The 17,998-nt window shown below is 36.7% G+C and overlaps 1 non-coding gene across 1 annotated transcript; it reads left to right on the top strand.

The window, feature by feature from the left end:
• Positions 1-3,816: 3,816 nt before the first annotated feature.
• Trnaf-gaa (transfer RNA phenylalanine (anticodon GAA)) lies at positions 3,817-3,889 on the top strand. Its single transcript has one exon. It is a non-coding gene; the product is annotated as a tRNA-Phe (tRNA).
• Positions 3,890-17,998: the final 14,109 nt, after the last annotated feature.

Here is a 17,998-nt window from a genome sequence, read left to right as displayed (position 1 = left end):
CTGGTCTATTACAGATTTATATCCGACATTAGAGACTTTGTTGATTATCAACGGATGTTTTAAAATGTTGTTATGCCCCTTAACAGTAAGCATGACAGGTGGTGTATTATTATAGGTGTCTTCTTTTAAGACACATATAACGCTTAACATTTCACTGTCTGTCTGCATACACTCTTCTTTTCGTGAATATTTATAGCGTCAGATAAATACAATTTTCGTACTCCTATTTGGCAATAAGAATTATTATTATCATGTGTCAGTAGAATTATACATTTTTAAAACTTTTATGAAAAACTTGTTACGCAAAATTGAATTTACGACAAAAATTTTTGAAAAGAAAATATTATGCAACCTTTCGGGAATTAACCATTAATTTTGATTAAAAATTCGCTTATCTTTCTAATAAATCACCGGTGACGGTAAAATGATCCGTTTTATTAATGCATTATTATTATTATTCAGCTTGCATCTTTTCACAAACGATGCCGCCAAAGATGAAGTCGACGCGAACAGCAAAGCTTTAGAATAGACTTTAACAATTTTGTCTCACTTTACGCATCATGAAACTGGAGAGCTTAAAATGTAACGAACCAATAACGTTCTCCTCAGACAATACTCGTAATTTAACTCGTAACTCGGCGTGGATTGAAAATCAGTGTTGCCCTCTGGGTAAATTTTCTGAGTCATGTCAGGGGCCTTTGGCGGCTCAATAGTAACCTGACACCAGGTTTGATGAGGTTGGTACTCCACCTCACAACCCACACGAATTCACACGATAGAAGAAGAAGACCTATTTTATTTTAAAGGATGTCCCCATTAGATGCTATATTTTAGTTATAACTTATACATCCTACTAGTTCTTTAGACATTAACCGGTCGCTTTATAAAGAATACTCGTCATAGTCTTTCATGATCTATCTATCTTTTAAATTCTTCACAATAATATTTACCCCTTCGACTCCATAGTACTTGTCCAAGTCCAATCTCAACTAAATTGAGTTATCAACTTTCGTGAAATTCATTGTTTTAAACTTTTTTTTTTTCTTCTTTTTGTGCCGATACGTGTTTAATATATAATAGTCAATTAATGTTGCTACCTGCGGCTTCTTATATCTTAAGGGGTATTGCCTTGGCAAGTCATCGCCAGCCTAAGGCTTATGGATCGGCCGGTAGGAAGTATTGTAAGGATTAAATTGAATTTGCACGGAGTTCGATGTAGATATTGATTATGGTTGTGATATCACTTTGTGTTGTGAAAGGTTCCTCTGTAAATTTTTAATGCGAAGTTTTTCTGTGTTTGTTTTAGCTTAGATGGGTTTAAGGGTATACATACTTACTTATCGAGGTTCTGTGTGCTTGAGATGATGACGCTCATCGCCGTGCATTTTCTCTTTGAGAACTATAGGTGAGTAGATGGTTACCGTTTAATATAGTACAACCCGGATTCTCCATACATAAATCTTATTCTTCCCATATTCCGCCTAACGCGTAAGTTCGAGTGACACACAGCCCAGTTTAGTCTCTAAACCCCATTAATCCGGTTCATAATAGGGTATTGGACTGGGTCAAAAATAAATTCGATTTTTTATTAATGAGTACGACGTTTGACCGCTTTCATTGATGACAGCGATCATTGATACTTCAAAAAAAACTTTCGTTTTGACGTTACACGCTTTGACGGTACATGACTTATTTCGGTTCACTTATTAGCACCAATCGACAAAACGTCATAATGATATCGTCAGAATCGATAAAATTACCGTGACAAAATTTAATCACGTCGCGCATGTTAGCCCAACAGGTTGTCAAGTAGCCTAGAGGTAAGTAAGTAGCACTAGATGTTATTCTACATTATAATCTGTGGTACTTATATATTATAACGGCCGTGTGGCTGAAAAGACACAATTCACTTTCCAAAAATCTCCAAGTCTATAATCCTAACGAAACTGACTATGCATTTCTAACAAACAACTATTAGCCCCAATGTTTCCCTACACGCACGGGTTTAGGTAAATTAGAAGGCGCCATCAAATCACAGGGCGTGCCGTATCGCCGGTAATGGCCGATTAGCCGCTATCCGATGAAAATCTATGGTTAACTTAATAAGCCACGAAAAACGAGAGCTTTTTAGATACGCGTCTTTTTACTCCATTTAAGTTTGGAGCGTTATAATGTTAAGGTCGTCGCGTTTGCTACTTGATGGAACATAGAATGATATGTCGTGGATAACTTTGCAAAATTGACAGTTGGAAGGCACGATAAGCCGTTGGTCCCGGTTACTACTTACTGATGAAAGTACGTAGTCGTTACATGAGTCATGTCAGGGGCCTATGGTGGCTCAATAGTAACTCTGACACCAGAGTTGATGGGGTTAGTAATCCACCTCACAAAACACACGATAGAAGAAGTTGCAAAAGGTGCAAATCAGATTCGTTAAAAAAATCACATACACGTCAGTTAACGACATCAGCGAAGTTTCATGCGGAAAGCCACGGGAGCTCCGTGGTTCCTTCGCAATGAAAATCTGCACATTGACCTAGGTCTGCCAACCATTGCCCAATGGCTCAAATTAGCTTCCAAACGTTTTTTCGATTCTGCTCCGCACCACCTAAATCCCCTGGTAGTTGCGGCTTCCGAATACATTCCGCTTAGGGACGGTACTGAAAAGTATCGGCGTCCGAAAGACGTAATATACGATCCCGACGACCCTATTACTCTAGCCCTAGAGGCAGCCAATCAGCTCGCGACATCAAACATTTCAGGACCCCGATACCGATCCCGCCGGCGTGGTCGACGATTTTCCTCATTCAGCGCTTATCGCTATCGACCCACTAGGGTCGATTAATTCAATTCAAATATTTTTCCTCTCAGACGACGCCCTGAGCCGAGGTTCGCGCCCAACTGGGCACACTCAGGCCTGTTGTCTTAAACGTTGTATCGGGTGAGAGCCTTCAGCGCTCCCCATTTGTCCGGCCAAGTAGTTAATGCCATCTGCGGCAAATCTACAATAAGTCACGTCAAAAAAAAAACGTTTTATCTACTTACTTAGTTTTTGACACTACGTTATTCTAGAGCGAATAGTCAGGTAGGTACAATGCAAGGGGACGAAAGTTTGTCGTGAATTTGCAGAAATCATTCAAAATAAAGTAGGTACTTATAGTAGTTACTTTTCAAGAAAATATGCATTAGGTGGAATTAAGTATTTCTTTGAGCGATTGCGATGCGATGATGTCCTCACAGTTTATCTTGTCAAGGCGACCAATCACCAATTACCTATCTTGGGACGAATATTATTAAGCAAGAATGGCTGCGGAAACTGCCCACTCCGATAAAGGACACAAGTAAGGTATTGTACCTAAAATTTAGGTTCTAAGTCACACCATCACCATTTCGCAACATGGCTTACCTATGTGGTCCCGGCGAAAATAAAAGGATCAAATGCGAAGCGCTTAATGCGAACTCAACGAGTTTAAAGGTAGCAATGCTGGGTGGCGAGTGTTTATGGTTCAACCTGTGTGTTCCCATAGGATTTGCTCGTTTTTTACCTGCGCACCCATTCCAATCCCAGTTATTAAGCATACAAGTGGAAATACCATACCGTTCAATATAGGTACCTACTTGCTTACTTATATTTTGTTACTTTAGCAACGCGTGGAATAAACAATTCATTTATTTACACATACAACTTATTACCTACTAGATTAGGTCGAGTTTTATATCAAAAAAGTAATGTCTGACCTTTGATTTTTTCGACGCAAGGCTCGATAAGCCACACCTCTGTAAATGTGATTGGTAATTTCGTCACCGAGTACAACAGCCGAAATAGCTCAGTTGGGAGAGCGTTAGACTGAAGATCTAAAGGTCCCCGGTTCAATCCCGGGTTTCGGCAGATTCTCTTTTTGCCTTTTTTAAGCTTATCTTTGCTTTTTTATTTAGATTTTTATACATCATGAAAACATTTTTATTTAATGTCAATTTTAATTATGTAATTTTACGACTAATGGTAGATAACAATGTGTATTAGTGAATTTTTGAACTTTTGACATTTGCATTCATTTGCATGCTAATAATAATTAGCAGGATAGAGATTATGTAACACAGATTTATATCATATTGTGACCTACCTATCCTAAGCGAATAGATGATTTCTGATTCTGATGTGTCGTTTATTATTTTTATGTCAATTTACGTCGCATGGGATATTCTAAGTCATCTGTCACCATCATTATAGTTATACTTAAAACCCTTACCATAATAGTAACTCTAATAACTCCGCGTTGTGTTAGATATACAAATTATGTAAGTAAATACAGAAGCATCTATTCAATAAACATGATACCTATACAAAGCTACTTTCTTAACAGAAAACAATAGTAACTACTTCATTGATTTCAGCAGAGAGATGAATAATTCATGACATTTACTATACACTTACATCTTTTTCTTTGTACCTAAGCATACGTCGCGTGTAGGTACCTACCTACTTATATTGTACCTACTTACCTACACTCGGTAATCAAGCAACTGTGTTATCGAGTGCCTATTAACGGTGTCAAAATGTCCAACACATTTAATTTTACTTTGTCCAGTATACTAATTGTAGTAAATGTACTTATCTAAGGCAGTGTGTTTACCGAAAACATTTACCCGAATTCCTTAAAAAATTGAGTGATTTTATATACCTACGCGTTGCTAAATTAAACCTATGAAGCCCGAGATATATTCAAATTCAAAAATATCTTTATTCAGTAGGTAACATAACTATGTATAGTGTAGTTACACTATTTTTGAATAATGTAACTACACTATGAATCGTCAATTTGTACATAACGAACGTCTCATCCGCCTAAAACTACTGCAGCTTCTCACAACCTGTATAGCCGGGGAGAAGAAGCTACAAGAAAAACGGCAAAGGCGTTCTTTAAAAAAAAAAAAAACATGGAATAGTATTATACAATTGAGTAATTTAGCTGCCTAATATCAGTTCTCAGACAGTTAATCCCACGCATTCATGTCTTCTAAATAATCTTCTCTATCGATAACTTATTTAAGTATGTTTTGTATAAGTAGAATAAGTACCTACAAAACATGTCAATTACAACAAGTATTTTTGTTTTCTCACATTAAAAACAAACTTTCAATTATCTCATAATTCAGTGCGCATTGATATTTACGCATCTTTAACACATCTATCCGATCCTGTATTTTACCCCTCAAGCTCAATAAATCACAAAGCTAAATACCTCGTAATTGCTTGAATTACATCCCGGTATATCCTTGGAAACGGTTATCAATTATTCACAGAAGTATGCTATTAAACAAGTTTTATTTTGCCATTTATTCCGTTCAAGTGTGGATTGGATGAGGTGCCAATATAATTGATATGCCGGCTCGTAATAACAGTGAAGAAGAAACAGCTAATAGGTACTTATTGATTTATTTTTCCTCACGGTTATGTTGTAATGTTTCCGCATTCATTATTACATAACTGCGTCAAAGCCAAAAACAATCTACTTATGTATTTTTTATAGTGTACCTACTTCTCCTTCTTCTTTTTCTATCGTGTGGTTTGTAAGGTGGAGCACCAACCTCATCAACCCTGGTGTCAGGATTACTATTGATCCGATAAAGGCCCCTGACATGGCTCATGTAACGACTACTTACTTATATCAGTAAGTAGTAAGCGGGACCAACGGCTTAATATGCCTTCCGAAGCACGGATCATATTACTTTCAGACAATCTGGTTATCAGACAGTAATGTCCTAACCAAACTAGGGACCACAAAGTAATTTAACCTACTAGAACTTTCAGTTAGGTTCAAATGTAAACCTTAAAAAGGTACACAGCTTAAGGAAAATTCAAATTAAAAAATATATTTATTCAATAGCATAGTTACACTTTGAATCATATTTTTTACATAACGAACGTCTCATCCGCCTAAAACTACTGCAGCCATTGAAAATCTTGAACGGGACTTGAACATAGCTGGCGAGGTGTTGGTGTAATACTATAAACCTCTGCCTACTCCTTCAGGGAATCAGGCGTGATGCTATCTATGATGATGATTATTACAAAGCTTAGATACACGAGAGCACATAATTTATGGGTATTTAAGCATAATTTGCCAGAAGGGCCGACCGCCGTCTGTGATTTGACATCAAAAGGTCGTAGGTTAAGGTGATGCGTTTCAGTCAGCTAGGTAACGCTGCGTCAGCAGATGGCGTTACTTCTGCAGTTTTCGCATTTTTTTCCATTTATTCGTTTAGTGTTGATTTCTGACCCGGTGAAATGTTAGTTGGCGAAATCTCACATACATTATTTTTAACTTAAGCCACAATTTTGAAGTATTTACTGCAGATATCATATTGAAACATTGCATCAAAAGTTGGTGTCATTTCAATTTGTGTACAAACACGAAGCTGTCACACACACATGCGAACTAGGTTAGCTATTAAAAGAGATGCATAATTTGAAGTCTGCTCGTAACTTCTAAACGGCGCATTTGGTAAAGCAGTCGCCACCATTCTTAAGTTTCACGGTTCAAACCCAACTGTATGTTTTTAATTGTTTTTACTTTTTGTATTTTTTTACAATTGAATTTGGCGAACCCGTCTATTTGTTACGGAATTTTCAAAAAGTATCACTTTTACCAATAATATTATAATTATACAATAATGTACTTTGCACTAAAGTACCTTCCGTAATTTCCGTATTTTTTATTTTGTAAAATTCTAACAGGCATTAGTCGCATCAGTGAACATGCGGCTAACTCAAAAACTACTGAACGGATTTTCATACGGTTTTCACCAATGAGTAGAGTGATTCATGGGCGTGCTTTAGGGTATATAATTTATACAAGTATTTTTTTTTTGTATAAAATGGTTCAAAAATGATGATGAATGTCAAACATAATTATCGTTACAAATATAGCCGACTGGGAGCTTTCGGCGAAAACGCTGCCTGAGCCCATTGAGATATAACAAAACAACGTATGGTTGAATTGTTCCTCTTTTGTAGGTCTACCGAAAAGTCCACAATATGTCATAATAATTATTTTGTGTATAAAGAATTGTGTATATGTATTGTATGACTTTACAAATAACGATCACAGTACTAGTAGTAATAATAAGGTAGATTTTTCCTAAATTGCGTCGGTTCAAACTTTGTCGCATCGCGTTTGAAAGATGTAATAGCGCTTCAGGACGTCCCGCAAGCACGGCGCTGATGTCGCAGTATCCGCATATAATTATTATGACATTTAGTTCCAATAAAATCCGCGGGACTTCATACGTATGTCAGTGACAGCTGGTGATAGCATGCGGGACACTTAGCAGCTAATCGAATTCTATGTTGTTTTCGCGCCCAGTCCAGACGACTCGGCAGCGCATTTCTGGACTTATATTTACGCGTGGTGTTTATTGTTAGATTAGTTAGTTCAGGTCAGGCTGGGACGTATTGAAATTATTTCCATATACTTATACGCGGCCTGAAATGGGCTGTTTCGGGGACCTGAACTGGTTGCTGTCGAACTTATTATTACGTTTTCTTGATTAAAATTCATAAATAAGTCAAATAGAAAAAAGAAAAAGATTTTCGTTAGTTTTAGATCTGTCATTTATTTTATGTTTTATATTGCTACAAACCCATTGACTGACTGACTGACTGACTCACTGACTGACATAGTTGTTCTCCCAGAAGGAGCGTCGGGGGGTAAAAATGATGTATGGGGGGTGTGATCAAGATCTTCCGATGAGTATGGGAAAACTTCTAGATCTTGGAAAACTGCTCCGCATCAGGGAGAGACCCTACGGCCTGGCGCAACTATCGTACCTGGAACGATTCTTTTTTCACAAAACCTATTTAAATCTTGGTCAAATTTTATCGTGGGTGAAAAAGAATCAAAATGGCGGAAAAACAAGATGGCCGCCATACAAAATTTTGTTTTTTTTTTTAAATACCTCGGGTGAAAAAATGATGTATGGGAGGTGTGATTGAAACGTCAAGTTGAGTATGGAAGAACTGCTCGATCTTGAAAAACTGCTCCGCATCAGGGAGACACCCTACGGCCTGGCGAAACTATCGCACCTAGGACTTTCTTGTTTTCAAGAAACGTATTTAAATCTTGGTCAAATTTTATCGCTGGTGAAAAAAAATCAAAATGGCGGAAAAACAAGATGGCCGCCATACAAAATTTTGTTTTTCCTGAAAATGTCTCGGGGGTAAAAACTGTGTATGGAGGTATAATCGGAACATATTGTTGAGTATGGAAATATTGTTTGATCTTTGAAAACTGCTCCGCATCAGGGAGACACCCTACGGCCTGGCAAAACTATAGCACCTGGAACGTTTTGGTTTTCATGAGACCTATTTAAGTCTTGGTCAAATTCTATCGCGGTAAAAAAATGGCGGAAAAACAAGATGGCCGCCATACAAAGCTTCGAACTAATACAGAACACGCGAGCAGCTTGCTGCGAGCGAACCACGCGACATCTAGTACCTAATATAAGGCTCTTACATCTTCATTCCCATCACGATGGAGGTGAGTGATATGGTGCGCTGAAGCCAGGAGCTTTGTGCGCGAGTTGAGGCGGCGCCTCGGGAATAGTGGAGCGGATCCCCGCGCAGAATCGTACCTGGTGCAACGCATGTCGCTGGCTGTTCAACGCGGAAACGCAGCCAACATTATGGGTACATTTGCGCCTGCTGCGATTGGATGCGGGCTTTTTAATCCTTTCACGGACAGAGACCATGGGTCATTGATGGTTCATAATAGGTAGTGTGAGAGTATGACAACTTGGAATCGGAACGTCATTAGACGTTCTGTCCTTGAAAGTATTAAGCAAGCTTTAGTTTAATAGTTAATTGGTTTTATTTTTAGTTTCGTTTTATCTTCTTTTTATCGTATGGGTAGTGAGGTGTATTACCATCCTCATCAACCCTGGTGTCAGGGCTATTATTGAGCCGCTAAAAGCCCCTGACGTTACTCATGGAAAAGTATAAGGTTATGTTGGAATCTTTCCAAATTCGCAGACCAAAATTTTTTTGGTTTCGAAACAGTTTATTTTTATCGTTTTTCCAGTAAACATTTACGTTGCGAAAGCCGGCTTGAAATAAAGATTTTGTACGGCTTTAAAAAGGGAGTGTTCACAAATAAATTACAATTTCTTTCCACATTTCACTTTTTCTTATTCATGTGTTTGTAAAGCTTCTAACGAAGTTTCGAAATCACATGAAACTTTCGTCTGTTATTATTATTGTAAACTAGTGAGTCGACCTGTCTTCGCCTGGCCACAATTTTTATCCTACGTGATTTTCTTGGAGAAATACCGCAGCCCGCACAGCACAACGTGGCTTGCATTATATCGTAGGTTTTGACCAATAGCTGCACGAGCTTTATCTTTGCGTAAATACCATTCGCTGCGTCTATTGGCTGAAGCGTTCGATAAAATGTCGCGACGCGGCGCGGTTGCTATGCGCGGGCCGGGCAGTTCTTATTTTTTTATCTAACTGTCAAATAGGGTTATATTTTAACGTATATCTGGGTATATGGATGTTTTTTTCTCTACTATTGTGTCCTCGGATGTTATTCGCTACTAGCGGCCTTAGCCAAGTTGCAACAGTGAGGATAAAAACTGCCTATTTCTCCCGTCAGGTGTCGCTACTGTTGAGTGTTCTAAAATTTTGATACTTTCCAATAGTATTTGGGTAAAAACAAATGTCAAATAGCAATATTCCTTTTTTAAATGAATTGCTTCGATTTTGGCCTTTTTAAACCTCCTTATTCAGCGTTGAGGACAAACAAATTTCCTCAAAGTATACGATTCAAAGACGATGTTTTGTTTAAAAATTGTGATGTTATACAGAGAAATAAAAGCCATTACGTGGGCAGTCTGCGGAAACGCTGAGGACAAAAAAAATGTTATAAACTTATTTTGTAGTGATTCAGGGGTGGCGCTTGTGACTTTCTGTGGGTGTAGTGACGCAAACGTGGTCAGACTTGCACGTTGAGTGTGCGCGCGTTGACTATACCATAACTTATTTTAATGTTTCTTAATATTTCACTACGACGACCTCCGTGATCCAGTGGTTGAGCGTTGGGCTCACGATCCGGAGGTCCTGGGGTCGATTCCCGGTAGGGACACATCACAAAAATCACTTTGTGATCCCTAGTGTTTATTATACATAAGAATTTCAAAATTTATCTTATTTTTTTTCCCAAAGGGCAAGGCAAAGGGAACTATGCCCATACAGCCATGTCTTGTGTTTTTTTTTTTCTTGATGATGATTAATGAAATGATGAAACCTAAGCCCTCGGAGCAGACTCCTACTCCGAACCCCAAACGAAGTAAGTAAGCGGCTTGTTGGCGCAAAGCGACAATAGATAGGTACACTTTGTTTATTGAATATTCCGATTTAATAATACTATCGGGAATGTTTTCCGACTAACTAAATGTGATCATTAACCACAAAACACCACTTCGTATTGATTATTTAGATTATTCAATGAAGAAACAACTTTTTTTTGGTTTGGTTTTCCCCGAAGGGTAAGGCAAAGGGAACTATGCCCATACAGCCATTTCATTTTATGTATTGATTTTTTATTATAATATATGTATGTCCTCTTTTAAAACACGGTACTTACCCATTACATAAAATGTTTAAATAATATGCGTTTAAACAAAAATATTTTTCCAATATTCCATTTCTCAGATTGTAGTATTTTTAGTTTTTTATTTATATTTATTCTCTTCATACAAAATCTCTTTATAAATCTTTATAAATTATATATCTTTATAAATTGTCACTGACATTCTATTAACTTGTCAAGCAGTCAAAGCCTTTAGAGAAAAAAAACTATCACGCACACAAACTAACATTGACACCTCTACACGCTCAGCAAATACACTGTAATCTGCACCACTACAAATGTAGAATTGATCAAAATTGAGGGTCTGAAATAATTATGGTACTTCTCGTATTCGGACCCTAAATTTTTGTTAATTAGCGAAAATAATACACCAAAATATTACTATTTATTGGTTTTAAAACAATATTCCTCTATCCGCTATCCTGTAGCAGTGCATCAACTTTTGTATGGAAAACGAATCACCTTAAGTGTTAACAATCCCAAATTACTAAATAATTCAGGTTTTTGCCAAAACAACTAAGCACGTACCTATGTGAGTTTTAATTTTAACTAAGCCACGTGTAGAAAATGCCTTATCATGCTAAAAATAAAAAAAAAACATCATAAAACAAAAACCATTAACATTTTATTCTTCAATATTACTAACTAAGTAAATAATTAAGGTTTCTTTGGAAATCAACATAATCAAAAGAAAAAGTGTAACTCAAGGGGATTCGCCCAATCCCGTCAATCTCGAATGGGATTTCGTCATATTATGCTTCGGGATTGATCCCGAAAAATTAAACGAGATCTTGCGAAATCGGGATTGAATTCCCTATGTATGTACGTTGTTGTTGATCACTTTCAATAGATCGTAACAAGCCCCGCTCCTTCACATACGCTTTAGAATTTCATCTCAAACGTATCGATACGGTATTATAGGAAGATAATTATCCCCTATCAAGGTTCATTACTGCTCGTAAAGTGCCCGACTAACGTAATACCTACTAATTACACCGGCACCTTATAATTGCGAAGACGTAAATATTATAATAAATTTACCGATTTCAGATCCCAATTATCGGTAAAGACTTTGGCGGTTACTTTGTAAGAAGTTATACAGGGTGTTTGTGACATGGTAACGTATACTGTGTGTGAGTATATCAAGTGGAATTTTCAGTCGGTAAATTCATAATTTTTGTGTTTTTTTTTTTAATTACTGACGGGCTGTGGTGGATTAGGGGGGTTAGCCAAGTTGCAAACGATTACGAAAAGCGACAGTGACAGTGATAAAAAAATGAAATTGACAGTCGATCTCACCCCTACCCCTAGGATCCTACTCTATCGTACCCCGGACACTTTATACAAAACACCACCTTTCACATGAACACTACACATTGACGTTATACGCATCTGTGTGTGTGACGTCTGACGCCCATACGATTGAATACTAAAGTAAGACCGATGAGGTAAAGTTAGTTCAGCCACTTGTGGGGAGCGGAGAGTTGCCGTTCTATACGTTGTAAGTATTATTCCTTATTCTATGACTCAACCCCCTGACCCTAGGCCTGTTTTTGAGACGAGTTTTTATTATTCAAATCACGACGTAATAATGTAAATGACGTCTCCGACCACTCCCACAAATAATTAATTAGTATACTATACTTATTATAGAAACACTAGGTACTCTTAAAGTTAGACTATGGAACTTTGTCACATTACATAATCGTTATATTTAATTCCCAAAAATTCCTGCTAATTCGTTTTAGAATCAATTTGACAAGGTGTTATTAACGTAGAGCGTGCGTAGGCGTTCCGGCGCCACCGCTTCAAACATGTTATATTGTATGCTAATTTCACACTATTTCGAATAATAATTATTGAGAAAAATAATTTAAAACCGTCTTTGAAACTGGTCTTATATGACTGCCTTTTATTTCGTACCGGTTCTTATCTTTTGAACGCAAGCCTTTTATACTCGAGCACCGTTTTCTATTGTCTAATTTGAATGCTCTCAGTTTGCTAATGATGTGTATAGTACTAATGAAGGTGGGACACCAGTCATTTTAATGATATTTATTATTCTTCATAAATAAGGTCGGTTCGTTATTAATAATGTTCAGGAAGCAGTAATAATTAGGGGTTCAAATCAAATCAAATCAAATATACGTACTTTAACGCACAGAACTAAAGGTCACGGTCCATACAAAATTAATCCAGGCCCGGCGCGAATGAAACTTAACTCATAATTTTAGTAAAATTAGGTAAAGTAAATCTAAAAAGTCCGCATCGCTGAAATATTTGGCGAACATACTGAATTTGCCTAGTGTTTATGTAAAAGCGCAACATTTTACGAACATTATGAGATAAGTTTCTGTCGCGCCGGGCTTGGGGCAGAAATGACCAGTCTCCTTTCACAATCAGACATAACATAACACATGAATGTACAATAAAGTAATAGTATAGTACAATGGGTTATAATATAGCACAGTGATAGACCATGCAAAACTTCTTTATCTAGAAATTATGATTATAGCTATGTACTAACTTTAATAATCGTTGATTACATGTGACGTTGCTTCAGAGCAAATGCTTTATAAATGTTTCTACGTGTTGTTTGTGTTCAACAAAGTATACTTGATTTGATTAGATTTTTTTGATTTGCCGCTCAAAGTGAAAATGCTGATCTAGTAGTACACAGGTAAATTGAACAAAAAATCATCTTCAGTAGTAAATATTAGCCTAAAATCAAATCAAATCATGCATTAAATATAGGTTAAAAACGCAAGCCTTATGTTAATAGTATACATATATTCTGTATAGTTTACTTTTCAGGTGTGCTATATTTATTGACATAAAAATAATAATAAAAAATATAAATTAAAAAGTACCAATACTTAATTATAATTCTGGACATCTCAAACACAACACACAATATAAATAATTATATTCCATATCAATAAATGAAATAAGAAGTACTTAAATAAAATACCTAATCGTCTAAAACTATTTTTAGAACTGATAATTATTGAAGTATACCAATCTAAGATAAGTCATATTATAACTCATGTGCAAAAATCAGTTATATAATTATTTCATCTGATTTAATTTTACCATTTGTTATCATAGGTAGATAGGTAGATATTTCCAACGCAGGATATGACGGTCGAGACAACAATACGAACTATAAGTACATACCGATTGTAATCGGAAGTTTAAATATTATCGACGATATTGGTATTTCAATACGTGTATAAATCGGAAAATTATTTGATAGTATATAGATAGCACCACCACGTTTGCGCCACCAACAAGTATGCAGTCGTATATAGGGTAGCTCCCTTATTGCGTAACCAATTAGTTACTGACAACCGAATCCCTAATTCCCTACTGGTAATTTCCCTTTTTTGACGTGACTTCTTGTAGACTTCTCAAGACACATGTGTTTCTTCTATCGTGTGGGTTGTGAGGCGGATTACCAACCTCATCAACCCTGGTGTCAGGGTTACTATTGAGCCGCCAAAGGTCCCTGACATGACTCATGTAACGAACTAACGACTACGTAGTTACATCAGTAAGTAGTAACCGGGACCAAAGGCTTAACGTGCCTTCCAAAGCACTAATCATATTACTTTCGGGCAATCAGGTGATCAGCCAGTAATGTCCTAAACAAACTAGGGATTACAAAGTGATTTTTGTTTGTCTCCATCGCGATTCGAACCCGGGACCTCCAGGTCGTGAGCCCAGCGCTCAACCACTGGACCACGGTGGCCGTTAAGACACGTAAGACACTCTTCTTTTATCGTGTGGGTTGTGAGGTGAATTTCCAACCTCATCAACCCTAGTGTCAAGGTTATTATTGAGCCACCAAAGGCCCCAGACATGGCTCAGACACTTGTACCACAAGACACATGTGGTACAACCATAGATAGTGTCGTGGGATATAGCCTAGTCTCACTTTCAATCAATTTTGCAATCAAAAAAACAATTCAAATCTGACTTCCGAGCCGCATCGCTAATTCGAACATGACAAATTGGGACCTTGACAAAATCAAACAAGATGAATAATTCACACATTGTTTCAGATCAGTATGAGCTTGCATTAATTATTTTATTTACTATTCAAGGTCTTGCTAAATCCGAATTATAATCAGTCATGGAGGCTGTCTTCATACAATAGCACTAAATGCGGTGTCACCTATACTCAAAATACCCATTAAACTCACTAAATTTAACTTCGTACCTACGGAAGAGATACGAGGGGGTTAGTCAAGTTCCAAACAATTTCGAAAAGCGACATTATTGACAAGTCGCCTCGCCTCTGTCAATCTCATACATTTTCGTCACTGTCGCTTTTCGAAAAACCCCTGGAAATGGACCTTCTGTTCTGACACATGTCTACCATACACAACTCAAACCTAAACTACGTATCAGCAGGATCTGCACGGCAACTGCGCCGAGCGCGACACGAACTGCATCGCAGGCTTCCACCAATAGACGCAACGAACGCTATCTACGTAGATAGACATTGTACGGCTATTGGTTGAAGCCCTCGATGTGATTCGCGCGTTTGCCGTGCAGACCCTACATGTATTTCTGAGCCACATTAATTTACATAGGCAGCGTGAGAAATCTTAGAGCTCCCTATAAAACTACTAAGCCGCAGCCTTTGTTGACTGAAACATTGCCTTTATATTCATCTGCATAGGACACGCAAAGATACAAAGCCAAAGAAAAAAAATAACTAGGTGTGCTAAATCTAAGAACACGAATAACGAACTAAGACCGTGATTGCGAATTAGTAAATTGGCACGATGGAATTTTTCATAAAAATTGTGTCCAAGTACACTGACAGAATTATTGATAACATAATAATAATAAATACATGTAGGGATAATCGCCGGTTGGTGTCACATCACATTTAGATTTAATTGTCTTAAGAGGCCTCTACGTGTTAGCTTGGGCCCCACGCACGCCTTCCAAAAGTCCGGGACTCCATAGGCCCGAGATATGGAAACTACATAAAAATATTTTAAGTCATATTTGATTTTATTATTACATTATTAGTTAAGATGTAAAGTAGCATGGAAAATGCTGCACCGACAAGAGCGTGGCTCTTAAATTGATGATGATGAAGAGTTAAAATGTAGTAGGTACCTCAGAACAGTTATATACGTGTGAGTAGATACGTAATAAAAATAGAAAAAAAATACTATTTATTTTGTCGATGGCAAATGAAAAATGATAAGAAGATAGAAAAAATTGAGAAATATTATCTACGGATTGATATTAATTTAGGAAACATAATTTTATAGCAGACATTTGTAAAAATAGTAAATAAAAGTTTAAGAATAAGTTGAAAGATTATGCGATGGAGGTTTTTCCTCATAGAATCTCTCTACAGCATCTACAGATCAGATTAAATAACTGATAAATCAGCTTGCAATATTGGTACCCTCAGGCCAGTGCGCATTTAGTTTATTTTGGTTTTTGTTACACATATTATCTTGTCTGTAACAACGTTTTATTATTAATTAAAATATTTTAAAATGTTGTCCCGAATTCGTTAACAAGTCAAAGTGGTAAGTATAGAAAGTATTGTATGGGCCCTTGATAAAATATATACTTAGCTAAACAGCCTAAACATACCCGTATTTATGAACATTGCTTGGAATACATATATTCTAATCGGTTAAAGGGATCATGGACTATGGCTCATCGCGTTTATCGAATAGGTATGAGACGTTGAGAACCTTCTAAGGGCTCTATTTCACTAACACAGTATGATGGCTGCCACCGGTTGTGCCACAAAATGTATGTAGTTGTACAAAGGGTACTCACCTGGTATCAGCTTGGTACCGCAACAAAGTATGTATGTTTGTTTTGGCCCTAATGAATTGCAGAATATTTGGAGTTTTAGTCTGCTAGAAAAGCACGTCAATTTTAGCATCAAAGGCAAGCGGCGTCTCAAATTAAACAATTACTTTACATCGTCTTACAAAGTTATTAATAACCATGTTTTATATGGGTATGCGATAAGGGTAAGACTGTCGTTAACTTTCCTTTAAGTAAGGATGAAGTGAAAACCGTTGTCTGCGTTTTTTTTAAGTATATTATTGTAGCTGTGGTACATTTAATAACATCTATTGAAACCCAAAAGTTGAATTTATCAAGAAAATACATTAGAATAATCTTTGAACAAATCCAAGCCTTAAAGACGCAAGGCCGAGATGCCTTTTAAAATCAAAATCTCATTGTTTAAGTTACTATTGTGTCTGGAAAACCAGGCCTTATGAGATTAATAAAATATGGAAACTATGGTACTTAAAATATGGTACTTACAGAATTTCTCGCGTATTTGTTGTTCTCTGGTCTCAGGGTACTCTGGGAAGCTGCTGCTGCTGGTTTTAGACCAAATTATAAGATTCAACACACTTTTACAACGTCTTTAAGCTCCTTGCAAGAATACGCGCGCGGTAACGGCGGGTAGACTGAATATTTTCTTTCTTTAAAAGATTTGGGGTAGATGAAATTTTTGGAACCAAAAGCGTTTGTACCCAAGATCTTAGTAGGTTTTTCTAACAGATGCATTACCACTAACTAGCAATAACTACTAACTACTTGTGCTACCAAATAGGTACCTGCATTGTATTGCAAATAATCAATCAAATATTTTTTATAGGTTTTCTAGGTGATTGTTTCTATTCGTCTTATCTTCATTATTTGGCCTGGAAACTTGAGAAAGTTCTCCTTAAGCTGAATGTAATAAATTATTTTTTAAATAACCATTAAATAAATGTTCACTAAACGCCGGCCTACCGAAACTGTCAGTGCATACGATAGTAGCATTGTACAGTTAACTTATTTGCATATACTAATTTACTTGTACCATATATTATTTCATACCTACGACACTTTGTCTCTTCGAGGAAAAGGCATTTAGGTATGTATAAATCTTAATCGTTACTATTTACTGCCATCATCAAGTCATAAAACTTTTATATTGCATCGATGAATTACAAATTGCATAGTAATTCGATTTGCATTCCATTTGATGTTTTATTGCTCCTTGCGATCTTAATGTTTATCTGTTTATGTTAGTACAAATGTTCATAGAAACAACTTGTTAAAACAACCATGGATTTGTCGTTTAATTTTAATCTTTGACTATCCAATTATGTAATTTGAAACTACATTATTCAATTTATTCATGTCTTTGCTTTGACTAGACACCAATCAACGCAAACAAGTTGAAAAAATAATTAATAGTCGGTTTATAGAACATCTTATTCTTCGGATGTTATCTATGCTAATTGTGCGTGATCACGTACAAAATATTCAGAAAAAAATCGTATCTTACATCCATTAGC

The sequence above is a fragment of the Pectinophora gossypiella genome, chromosome 12 (assembly GCF_024362695.1).
Source record: "Pectinophora gossypiella chromosome 12, ilPecGoss1.1, whole genome shotgun sequence".
Lineage (NCBI taxonomy): Eukaryota > Metazoa > Arthropoda > Insecta > Lepidoptera > Gelechiidae > Pectinophora > Pectinophora gossypiella.
This window is presented reverse-complemented; position numbering and strand designations above follow the sequence as displayed.